The 13,021-nt window shown below is 42.9% G+C and overlaps 1 protein-coding gene across 1 annotated transcript in view; it reads left to right on the plus strand.

The window, feature by feature from the left end:
• UNC5D (unc-5 netrin receptor D) overlaps positions 1–13,021 on the plus strand; it is a 591,157-nt gene that overhangs the window by 524,362 nt on the left and 53,774 nt on the right. The gene's annotated exons all lie outside the window — the stretch shown is intronic.

Below are 13,021 nucleotides of genomic sequence, written 5' to 3' on the forward strand. Positions count from 1 at the left end.
TAAACTGGGTCTGTATACCTCTGGCATTTTCAGTCATAACATCTTGGTTATTTTAAAATAGATTTTGTCAGTCATTCTTAGCAAAAAAAAAAAAATAATAATACACACACGAAGGAAAAACACTGAAAGGAAAAACAGAGAAACAGATGGTTTGAACAGACTTTGATAGCTATCTCCATAAGAGGATTTGTTGGTAACCAGTGGTTTTAACTTTCTGCTCTACGGTGCTTGAGAAAAAAATGGAAGAAAAGGCTCTGCTAGTTGGTTGACGGGGAGACTTTCAGAGGACTTGCACGTAAGCTGTGCTATGTCGGGCTCTTATGTTACTTCCTCAGGTCTGTAGACCTAGGTCCTTCAACTGAAAACATGCCGGTGTTTAAATATCTCCACTTGGCAAAAAGGGCAAGAGGTTTTATTCAAAATCTCAACTAAGCAGCCCTAAAAATGGAGTTCTCTGGATGAGAGTCACCTCGTTTTTCTCTCTTTGGTGGATTTATTTAAGCGACTGGACCTGTTCAAAATTGAGGTCATGGTCAATTATACATATGCTCTTAAATGCATCACCCTTCAAAAATCAAGTTTGAGGCAGAATCCAGTCAACCCTGCCTGAAAATCATGGCCTCCTGCAAACCCTCCTCCCCGCTGCATCCTGTTCCCTTAGTGGTTTAGAGGTAACGAGTCCACAGAAGCTGTGTTCAGCTCCTTCCTCTCAAACCCACCTCCAGGGTCTTTCACCTCATTATGCAAGAACCAGCCTAGGGCTCATCCACATTTTCAAAGGCACCTAATGCACAGCTCACCTCAATCCCCATCTCTTACTAGAACTTTCTTTTTAGGAGGTCAGAGCTAGCATGTGTCCAAAGGCATCAAACATACAGGGACTTACATTAAATGGCTCAAAAATGAGGGAAATATTACTTGGGAGATCCTGCAGTTGAAAAATAAGAAAGAGAAATACATAAAAACTTACCAGAGCTCAAAGCCTTTGAAAGACAGCTTTGGCCTCCTGGGATCACCCCCTGCTAAGCTTCATAAGTTCCATGTTAATCAGTTTGGTTTATCCATGTGTATCTGAGGCTCAGGTTCATTGCTGCTGTTCAGGAAGGTGGATGGAAACAAGAAGAGTTCATCCAGGACTTCAGATCTATGAAGTAAGCGTGTAGTTCTCTGTTTAACAGAGGATGAAATAAAATTGTAGAATGCACACATTTTTTTCCATGTTGCTGAAACCTTCCCAGATGTTCCTACTTCACACCACTAGACTACAGCCCACTTAGCTTCCTTGGCTAGTCTCACTCCTTTTGGAGGAGCTCCAAACTGCATACTTACAGAAACACTAAAAATAGTAAATGCCTTTTAGTTACTTTTTCTAAAGCTCAGGTACATTTGTTTTTCCATCCTTGCCAGGAGGCTGCTTGCATCCGAGTTCTGCTTTTAGTCCTGTGATGAATCAGAAGACAACTGATATAGCTCTTCAGTGTCAACTTTTCTTTGTAAGGCCACTTGTAAACCCATGGTCATCTCATGCTCTCTGTTATTCTGAACTTGTGTCCAGATTAAGGCGCAGTTCCTCAAAGTTCGTGGAGCTGGTACGGCACTGCTCTCTCTGGCTCTTTCACCTTTTCCTCTAGAGCCATCTGAGTTCCCTCCCTCTCGGGTCACAGGTGTGAGAACTGGGTTTTCTGAGTCTCCATCACCTCCACACACACAGAATCACAGCGGGATTCTCTGAACACCATCTTTATGCTGTGTTGAAATGCTGTGTTGAAAGGCCGTTCCATTTTGCTGTTGATGATTTATTTCTGTTGCTCCTTTCTGAGTTACACACCCCTGGTTGTAGCAGGGTGATGATTTAGTGGAACCATAATGGATATCAAGTATCCAAACTCTGTACCAGATTGCCAGGGGTATGGGTGAGTGGCGTCAACCACAGACTCAAAACAAGCCCCCGTATTCAAATAGTCTCAGATGGATATATATTTAATATTCTGGTAAGTTTCAAGGGAGGTTGTTCATTGTTTGAATTGAATGTGCTCTGTCTCTCTTGGGATGTCCTACTTGCATACGTGGCAAGTCTGTACTTTCCATTAAGTGGAATGATGTCACTTTCCTTCCTCAATATCCCTGCTTTGTCTACACTCTCAGACTTGACCATCCTAATGAATCTTTTCTAACCTCCTCCAGCAATCTGGACTTTCGGTTGGTTATAATGCTGAGGGAATTAACTCTGTTGACTTTTTGTACATATATACACCTTAAATGGTTCGCTAGAAGGGGACTTCGCATCCTTGGAAAAGTAATTTCTTACCTCTGTTTCAGTATAACTTGCAAAGGTGCTCTCAGGTGCTTAACTCATTTAATCTCCCCAGTTATGTTCAAAAGAAGGGGATTTTGTCCCAATTTTTGAGATGAGAAAAAAAGATCTGAAAAATGAAGGTTCAAAGAAGTGAGGCTGCTTTGCGAGGGCCTGTTACTTACCGGTGAGCTGGGATTTGACTTCAGGATATCTGACTCCAATTGCGGTGCTCACGGACTAAAGGATGCCACCTCTCCTTGAAGTCGGAGACTTTAGGGAAACAGCTTTCTGACGTTGCACGCCAAGGTTTGGCCCCTGTAAAGAGGCATCGCCTGGAATCGCTCTGTAAGAGCACCGAGAATTAGGCAGGACCAGACAGAGGTAACTGGCTGTTGTTACATCATCATAGTTGAGAGAAAAAGGTCTGGAAACAGGTGTCACCTCAGTGCTGAAACTTGGTGGACATGATGTTAGGAGACATTTGAGTTCAGGGGCTAAGAGTGCGCACTCAGGCATCTGAGCTCTGGGTTCAGACTTAAGACTCACTGGTTTTATTCATGTGACCTTAGGTAAGTTTATGAAGCTCCTTGACTCTGCATCCTCATCTGAAAAACAATAGTAGGTACCTACCTCATAGGGATGTTGTAGGATTGCATGACATACAGTGATACTACAATTTGAAAGATAAAATAAGAACACCTAATTGATACATTTAAATTTGATAAAGTATTCTACCTACAAGATTTCCTTTAATCTTCTCATCCATCCTGCTGTGGTAAGTAATGATAATTACCCTAATTTTGTAGACTTGAAGACCAAAAAAAAGTTAGGTTTGCCTAGGTGGTAGCAGGACTGGGCACCAAAAGTTTCTGACTAATCATGTACTTTTAGACTATGTCACACTCCCCACTTTAAGGAATAATTAAGTGTATTATTCTTGAGTCCAGTAAGACATGTTTGATGAGAGATGGGGCTTATGCCTAATAATGGAAATACACCGTGAAACATACAGAATGGGACCCAGATTTGGCGAAGGCAGTAACTTTATACTTCAATGTGGAATGACACTGCAGTAGAGGATTTCACAGAAAACAATGGGAAAAATAGAGGAGGCCCTTAATCTGTTCTAAGGATAGATTCAGAGAGGCATAGTAGGTAGGGAAGGAAGGTGGCTAAAAGATCAGTAGAAATTCACCAGACAAAGAAAGGTATAAGAGTTATTAACTCAGTGATTTCCAGCTCCAGGATACATTTTCCAGTATTTATACAGCGTAAGGTAGGAAGAGGGTATAGAACAGTAGGTAAATCCAGGCTTTTTTATTTTTAAGTGAGGTATAGTTGACTTAAAATGTTAGTTTCAGGTTACAGCAAAGTGATTCAGTTATACATATATTTTTTCAGATTCTTTTCCATTATAGGTTATTACAGGATACTGAATGTAGCTCCCTTTGCTATACAGTAAATCCTTGTCGTTTATCTATTAATCCCTCCCCCTAGCTTTCCCCTTTGGTAACCGTAAGTTTGTTTTCTTATGTCTGTGAGTCTGTTTCATAAATAAATCCGTTATTTTAGATTCCACGTATAAGTGATATAATATTTGTCTTTGACTTCACTCAGGATGATAATCTCTAGGTCCATCCGTATTGCTACAAATGGTAATATTTCATTCTTTTTTATAGCTGAGGAATATTCCATTGTATATAGGTACTACATCTTCTTTATCCATCTGTCTATTGACGGACACTGGGTTGCTTCCATGTCTTGGATGTTGTAAATAGTGCTGCTATGAACATTGGGGTGTAGGTATCAAATCCAAGCATTTATTCTCTGCTTTGAAGTCACTCTGATGCCCGAATATTGCCTTAAGCAGCTTCCTTCCAACTCTACCCCAGGCCCAGCCACCGGCAGACAGAAGGGTTAAGTTTCAGGCACTGCTCCACTCACAAAATAGAGGATGCTTTGTGATGTCACAGAAGCTAGAGTAGCCTCACCGAAAGGCAATGGCATAAACTTGGAGCTGCCAGAAGTATTTGCTGGTGAGAGGCCCTTAGGATTCTCCTGGATCAAGTGTATTTAAGAAGCTCAGTCAATGCCAAATGTGGCCACCTTTATCGAAGACGGCTTTGGAGGGCAGGAAACCAGCAGTGATCACTCTCAACAAGGCTGCCTCTTTTCCCAAACTTGAATTTGAAAGAATTTGGGTCTAACATTTCTTCAGGAGCTTTGGGGGGATGTGGATTTTTCATCCTCTCTAAACAGGTTTTGGTAACTTTTGTTAAAAAAGGGTGTTTAGGGTTTCCCTGGTGGCGCAGTGGTTGAGAGTCTGCCTGCCGCTGCAGGGGACCGCAGGTTCGTGCCACGGAGCGGCTGGGCCCGTGAGCCATGGCCGCTGAGCCTGCGCGTCCGGAGCCTGTGCCCCGCAACGGGAGAGGCCACAACAGTGAGAGGCCCGCATACCGCAAAAAAAAAAAAAAAGAGTGTTAAATAGAACTACCCTATGATCCAGCAGTCCCACTCCTGGGCATATATTCAGAGAAAACCATAATTTGAAAAGATACATGCACCCCAGTGTTCATTGCAGTACAACATCCAAGACATGGAAACAACCTAAGTGTCAGAGGAATGGATAAAGATGTCATACATACACAATGGAATATTACTCAGCCATAAAAAAGAGTGAAATAATGTCATTTGCAGCAACATGGATGGATTATCATACCAAATGAAGTCAGACAGAGAAAGACAAATACAAATACCTCACTTATACGTAGAATCTTAAAAAGTTCATTTTTTTTTTTTAATCTACAAAAGAGAAACAGTCACAGATGTAGAAAACAAACTTATGGTCACCCAGAGGGGAAAGGGGGGGATAAATTGGGAGACTGGGGTTGACATATACACGCTACTATATATAAAATAGATTAACTATTAAGAAAGAAACTACTGTATAGCACAGGGAACTCTTCTCAGTACTCTGTAATGACCTATATGGGAAGAGTCTTAAAAGGAGTGGATAGATGTATAACTGATTTCACTTTACTGTACACCTGAAACATTGTAAATCAACTATACTCCAATAAATTTTTTTTTTTTAATTAAGGTGTTTAAACAAGAGGATTAAAAAATCAGTTGTCGCCTTTCAGAGGTTTCCCCCACATACACCCCAATAAGAAAATGATATGGATGTAGCACAATCGTTCCACTCCCAGCTCTCGTTTTGTACCCCCCTTCCCACCCACGGTTGGTGAGTAGAGAAATGGACCAGAACATTACTATATGGAGCTTTCTTCTGAGAGGCAATAAAATGAAACCAAAGACAAACATTCATTTCTTTTTCCAATTACACTGTCATGTGGATATTCCTGACCAAATGCTTAGACTAGAGTTGGAAGTGTAATCTTACTGAAGAATTTACGAAAGGACACATATTTGGAATTTGGGCTCAACCTAGATGGAGTATTTCAACCACCGTTTTTCTCCTGTGCTTTTATTTTCTCTCAAATGGTATGGTCTTCCCACTGGGTACATCTTGGGGTGAGGAGTGAGAAGGCAGACATGGTGGTGGTAGGAAACATTAACTTTTGGGGGGAGTGGTGCCTTGATGGTACAATAGCTTTGATAGCAAAGCATGAAATAAGACCAAATATAAGACTAGGAAGACAGAAAAAGCAGGCCTGAAACGGAAGGGACTAGACAATTTCTTCTCTGGTAACAGGCTCACCATTCAGCACCGCACTGTAGCTACTTCTATGGAATGGCTTCATGTGGCCTTTCCTCCATGGTTGCAAGAATGACACACACACAAACAAAATTATAAACACACACTTGCTCACATACCATGCCTGAGAGAGGATACAGGCACTGAGAAATGTCCTTAGGCTGTTTGGGAGGACCTCATTTCTAGAAGGCTAAAAAGAAAACAGATATGTATGGCCATTCTACTTGTAAAGATGGTCTTCATGAAATGAATCCGTTTCTAGTAAACTACTCTTTATGTCAAAGCAGACATTTGAGGCCATTCTAAAAGCACCCATCCCAGTAAAATATGAAACTGAGTTCATATTTTATGAATCAGAGCCTCCAAGGGCTCTGATTTCACAGAAGCTAAGAAACCCCTGCCATCAGGCTACTGCAATTAGTGTAGGGGTCCCAGTCAAAACCTTACCTCTTGAGCATAAAATAAGGGCACCTGCCTTTGGCTCTACCCTGACACCAGGTGACTGATCAGGACATTACTGCAGGGAGGAGACCTGGCCAAAACCCCTGGGATGATTTGCATCTCTGTTTGCCTTCTCCAGCTTGGAGGACTTACCCACTAGGTTACGTCTCAAGCCATCCTACAGCAGCTCAGGCAAAAACACAACAACAAAAGAATACTACACCTTCTCACTGCAAGAGTTACCAGCTCAGTTCGGTCAGTGACAAGGGCCAAATGTACTCAGTACTGTGAACCAAGAAAAACAGGAGCCCTTATATGTAAGGAGGTTACTCTGGCGGAGGTGCTGGTTGGAGGACAGATTGTGTATATGTAGGAAGATCGTGTCTGGAAGATCTCTCTGATTTCAGAGATTTCGCCAGGATAACGTCAAGTCTAATTTTCCCACCTCCCTGCGGAACCTGCTGAGAAGCATCATTTCATCAGAATGGGCGCCACCACTCCCCCGCCCACCTACGCGTCATGCCTTATCCCTCCCTATTGATGTAAGAATTGCACGTGAAGAGAGAGAGAGAGAGAAGTCACAGTTTGGAGAAGTATGGGGATCAAAGATGGCTGTCCCTCTGCTCGCCAAAGCCAAAGAGAGTAAGCCCAGGAGAACTACTCATAAGATTCAGGTCATCTGCAGGAAATGGATATGGATACCTGATTTTCTCATTGTTTATCAGTTTGTTGACTTGTTCAGTGCTTCCAGGGAAGAGGGAAAAAGTAAAAAGCTTTGAGAAGAGAGGGCAAGCTGCCAAAGCACAGGAGAGAGGGGCAAAGAGTGCTTCTGTAATCTCCAATTCCCCATATTCCCAAGAGGTAGAGAAGATGGGCCAGGAAGTGGGAGCCAGAGAGGTTAAGTGAGATGGAAAACAGGTTTGCCAGAGGCCACTTCAGGGGCTCAGAGAGCAGGTAAAGATGCTGCCAGCTGGGGGCTGGTTGGCAGGTGTACCTGAAACACACAAGGAACAACAGATGCCTAGGGATACTGTTTGCAATCCAGTCACCTGCACCCTCTGCCAGCGAGGCCTTTTGGAGTCATCACCTACTTATACTGAATTCATTAAGGATTATCTTAAGAAACATAAGCCATCCAAGGAAAATACGCCACAGTTAAGTAGGAGATGGTGTCTATTTTCCTTTTCTCTACCATAATGCCACAGAGATAAGCTCGTGGAAGAGGGAATGCATGAGGGAGCAAGTTGTCTGCTTCAGACCCAGTAGCTAGAACCTTGTGTGGGTTCATGCAAATATGCATGAGTGTGTGGGCACAGATGTGTCCGCGTGCAGAGCTACTGGGGGCGTGGGTGGAATTTTGAATCAGATGTGAGATTAAAGTTTTTAAATGAACAAAAATCAGTCCCCAAAACAAACTATTTTAATAATTCGATGTTACTGAAAAGTTATGGACTCAAAGTTAAATATCTTCAGGGCACATTAGAGTGACTACTAGGAAAACTAGAGCCACTTCATACCATAATAGATGAAACCCCGAAAGCAAACCCAGTTAAATGAATGATGATGTTGCAGTGCGCTACATGTGGTAACAAACGTACCCAGATACTAACCAGGAGTGAAGGGATGAACCCTGGGTAAAGGCTCAGGGAAGGTTTCAGAGAGGAATTGACAATTGACTTAAAACCTGACAGACAGAGAGTAAAGGGCATTCCAATCAAAGGGAACAGAATGTGCAAAGGCACAGAGGTAGAAGTAGCATCACATAGCGACTTCCCTGGTTTTCCATAAGAATCCACCTTCCAATGCAGGGGATGCGGGCTCAATCCCCTGGCCAGGGAACTAAGATCCCACATGCCCCAGGGCACCTAAGCCCGTGCGCCACAACTACAGACCCCACGCACTCTGGACCCCGCGCACAACAGCTAGAGAGAGGCCCCCGCGCGCCGCAACAGAAGATCCCGCATGCAGCAACGCCCAAGGCAGCCAGAAATAAATTAATTAACAAATAAGTAAAAAAAATAAATAGCATCACGTGTTTTGGAACTAAGCAAATCAGAACAAAATATGAAAGGAAGAGTGATGAGGAATGCAGCTGAAAAAATAAAGGTTTGACCATGTAGAATGTTGTTTGCTGCCGCCTAGGGGAAACGGCAATGTACTTGATGGGTAGGGATTGCTGAGGCTGAAGATTCGGGAGGCCCGGTCATATTTACACTTGAGATGTACTATCTTCTCCTTCAACTCCACTGCCCCTGGCCACGTTCAAGTCTTCATCATACTAGTCTCCTTCTGAGCACAGTGAAAAGATGCCTCATTTTGCCTAGCACAGATATTAATAGCCCTCCTTTTCACACTCAAAAGTATCTCAATTTGGACAGTAAATTATAGTCACTCTACTTTTGAGTGTCCTTGTCTCTAGGTGCGAACGTTTTAAATCCTTTCTCTAATCCCCACGTTGCTGTCGATGGGGATTTTTTTTTTTTTTTAAGTGAAGCAAGTGTTTATTAGGAGGAAAAAGAGTACAGCACGTGTGGATAGACACGGGCGGACTCAGGGAGAGGGAGAGGGAGGGAGGGAGAGAGAGAGAGAGAGAGAGAGTCGCACCCTCATGGCAGTTTGAATCACTTTTATGGGGCATTTCTTCTGGATTTCCTTTGACCAATCATCTTGCTTTCCCAGGCTGTGATCAGGGTCCTCCCCTGTGTGCGTCCGCATCTCTTAGCCAAGGTGGATTCTAGTGAAGAAGCCTATGGGTAGTTTTCATCACTTACTATGAGGTGGCACCCCTTCCCTTTTTGACCTCCAGGGAGCCTTTCTGCGTATGTGTAGTCAGGGAGGTCTCCTTGACTTCAAGAATGAGGAATATGTGGTCTCTTATCTTCTATCTGGGCAGGGCCCAGCCTCCTCCATCATCCTGCTTTTAGGGAGTTTCTGCTATTATGGAGTTTCTGTCCACAAGGGAGAAACTATTCAGACTGGGGTCCATCTACCTCCTGCCTCAAATGCCCCCTGAGAGACATGAACCCCAAGAAATCTTTATTGGGAGGAGGAAGGATAAAGGTCTGTCTTCTGTAGCTTCTTCAGGTTGCCAAGGGGCTTGTAGACCCTACCTAGTTGGGGGGTCACAGAGCTCTCGCCCAATGGAGAGCTTTGAGGGAGAGACTTGGGGAGAAACTCGGCCAGGTCCGCTGGTGTGCGCACGCGTGTGTTAATGTGGGGTGAGAGAGATGAAGGACTTGGAGATAATTCCCAGAATTCTGGCTTGGAAACTGATGATTAATTAGTAGAGAGAGACTTGCCAGCTGAAGTCACCTGAGAGTTTGTGATAACAGCTGCTCCGGGAGCAGCTCTGGATTTCTTTCCAGGGAATAAACACAGCTCTTTGACTTAACAAGAAAAGGGATAGGAAGAAAACTGATTAAAGAATAAATAAATAAGAGACAAAAATAATATGTAATATATTCAAGAAAACAGACAACTGCTGAATTGAAATCCCACATTTGGCCCTAGCATGTGACAGCAATGCTACTTACAGCAAAATGTCCCAATAATGGGCCATGTTTGCATGCCTCACGCACAGGGGGATCTTCTGCCTTCCTTTTGTTTTCTTTGCCTTCCTAGCTAGGTAAGACTCTGCCAATCCTGAAGTAAACTAATGACATACATAACTTGTCAGGAGAGTAGTACAGACTTAGTCATTGACACTGCGTGAGAAGTAAAGAATTATCAGAAATGAGATGATATAGCAGAGTGAGGACAACACGGGGATCCAGGAGGCTTGAGTTCCAATCCCCTTTGCCACGTCCAGCCTGGGTGGCTTTGAGCTAGTCATTTTCCTTCTCCAAGCCTCAATTTTATCATCTATAAATTTTGTGTATTATTAACTGCATTCCAGGATTTGAGTGAGGACAGTAAAGTGACTTTAAATAGGAGAAGTCCTGTGCAAACTGCATGCTACATTTTGGTTTTTTTGTTTTTTTTTTTTTTTTTTTTTTTTTTTTTTTTTGCGGTACGCAGGCCTCTCACTGTTGTGGCCTCTCCCGTTGCGGAGCACAGGCTCCGGACGTGCAGGCTCAGCAGCCATGGCTCAAGGGCCCAGCCGCTCCGCGGCACGTGGGATCCTCCCGGACCGGGGCACGAACCCGTGTCCCCTGCATCAGCAGGCGGACTCTCAACCACTGCGCCACCAGGGAAGCCCTGCATGCTACATTTTGATATTATTTTGTCTATCCTTTTTTTTTTTTAATTACAAAGATACAAAATCCATGGAATTTGCTTGAGCTCTGACTCAGTGATACTGAGTCATTCCCATTTAACTACTAACACATGCCTAGACTCAGCAGAAAGTTTAATTCAGTGATAGCAAACATATTAAGTGTTCACTCTAAAATCAAAAGCTTTGTCTTGAAGGCTTAAATATAAGACATGACACCATAAAACTCCTAGAAGAGAGTGTAGGAAAACATTCTCTGACATAAATCATACCACTGTTTTCTCAGGTCAGTCTCCCAAAGCAATAGAAATGAAAACAAAAATAAACAAATGGTACCTAATCAAGCTTACAAGCTTTTGCAGAGCAAAGGAAAGCATAAAAAATTTTTTTAATTAAAAAAAAAACGAAAAGACAACCTGCGGAATGTGAGAAAATATTTGCAAATGATGCAACTGACAAGGGCTTAATCTCCAAAATATACAAATAGCTCATACAACTCAACAACAACAAAAAAACCCAATCAAAAGATGACCTTAAAAGATATTTCTCCAAAGACAACATACAGATGGCCAGCAGGCACATGAAAAGATGCTCAACATCACAATTATTCAAGAAATGCAAATCAAAACTACAGTGAGGGGCTTCCCTGGTGGCGCAGTGGTTGAGAGTCCGCCTGCCGATGCAGGGGACACAGATTCGTGCCCCGGTCCGGGAGGATCCCACATGCCGCGGAGTGGCTGGGCCTGTGAGCCACGGCCGCTGAGCCTGCGCGTCCGGAGCCTGTGCTCCGCAACGGGAGAGGCCACAGCGGTGAGAGGCCCACGTACCGCAAAAAAAAAATACAGTGAGGTACCACCTCACACCGGTCAGAATGGCCATCATTAAAAAGTCTACATATAACAAATGCTAGAGAGGGTGTGGAGAAAAGGGAACCCTCCTACACCGTTGGTGGGAGTGTAAGTTGGTGCGGTCACTATGGAAAACAGTATGGAGTTTCCTCAGAAAACTAAAAATAGAGTTACCATATGACCCAGCAATCCCACTCCTAGGCATATACCTAGACAAAAGTATAATTCGAAAAGATACATGCACTCTAATGTCCATAGCAGCACTATTTACAATAGCCAAGACATAGAAACAACTTAAATGTCTATTGACAGATATAAAGATGTGGTACATATATACAATGGAATACTACTCGGCCATAAAAAAGAACGAAATAATGCCATTTGCAGCGACATGGATGCAACTAGAGATGATCATACTAAGTGAAGTAAGTCAGAAAGACAAATACCATATGATATCACTTATATGTGGAATCTAAAATATGGCACAAATGAACCTATCTACAAAACAGAAACAGACTCACAGACATACAGAACAGACTTGTGGCTGTCAAGGGGGAGTGTGAGAGGGGGAGGGATGCACTGGGAGTCTGGGGTTAGTAGACACAAACTATTACACTTAGAATGGATAAACAAAAGGTCCTACTATATAGCCCAGGGAACTATATCCAATCTCCTGGGATAAACCATAATGGAAAAGAATATTTTAAAAAATGAATGTATATATAAGTGAGTCACTTTGCTGTACAGCAGAAATTAGCACATTGTAAATCAACCATACCTCAATAAAAAATTAAAAGTAAAATCAACAGCCTTGTGATGATACAAAGGACATCCTGCGTCAATTCCTGTAGCCTCTGTTTCTCATAACATTCTGGCCTATGATTGGTACTTTAGAGGTATATCCTATGGGTCCAAACCATGGACTCTGGGTGGGCTGGTATTTAGATTAGGAGATGAATGACCAGTCAGGCTGGGGTGGGTGCTTATGCCACCTTAAACAAGCTTTGTCCCTGTCCACTTTGCCAGGCTTTCCGTGCTAGATACTGATGGATATAAATGAACGAATTATCCCTGTCACTATTTCTGTTTGGCGGTCAGTCATGGATTTGAATTTGGTTTGTTGCTTTGAGTTTGAGAAATCTTTATTGGAAGAATCAAATTAGTGGCGTCTACCTATCCCTTTGAGGAGATTTGGCATTAATTAACTCTATAACAGGCATAGGGGACCACTGAGGAGGAGAGCGGCTCTGAAGTAACAAACAAAGGTACTACTTGTGCTAGCGAGAGGGAGTACATTGCTACCATATGGGAAACACATTAATTCTTTCAGGCTGCCAGGGTCATGCAGTGTAATAAAAGGGGCAATTTATCAAATGGTACCTTAATGGCCTAGAAGGGTTAATGCAACTTTAGCTAAAGATTGGGCTCTTTCCCACAGTAAAATCACAGTGGTTTCTTCACAAAGTCATTTAGGTTAGACTATAATGCCATTAGCCCCCAGAATG

This window comes from Phocoena sinus, chromosome 21, assembly GCF_008692025.1.
Source record: "Phocoena sinus isolate mPhoSin1 chromosome 21, mPhoSin1.pri, whole genome shotgun sequence".
In the NCBI taxonomy this organism is placed as follows: Eukaryota; Metazoa; Chordata; class Mammalia; order Artiodactyla; family Phocoenidae; genus Phocoena; species Phocoena sinus.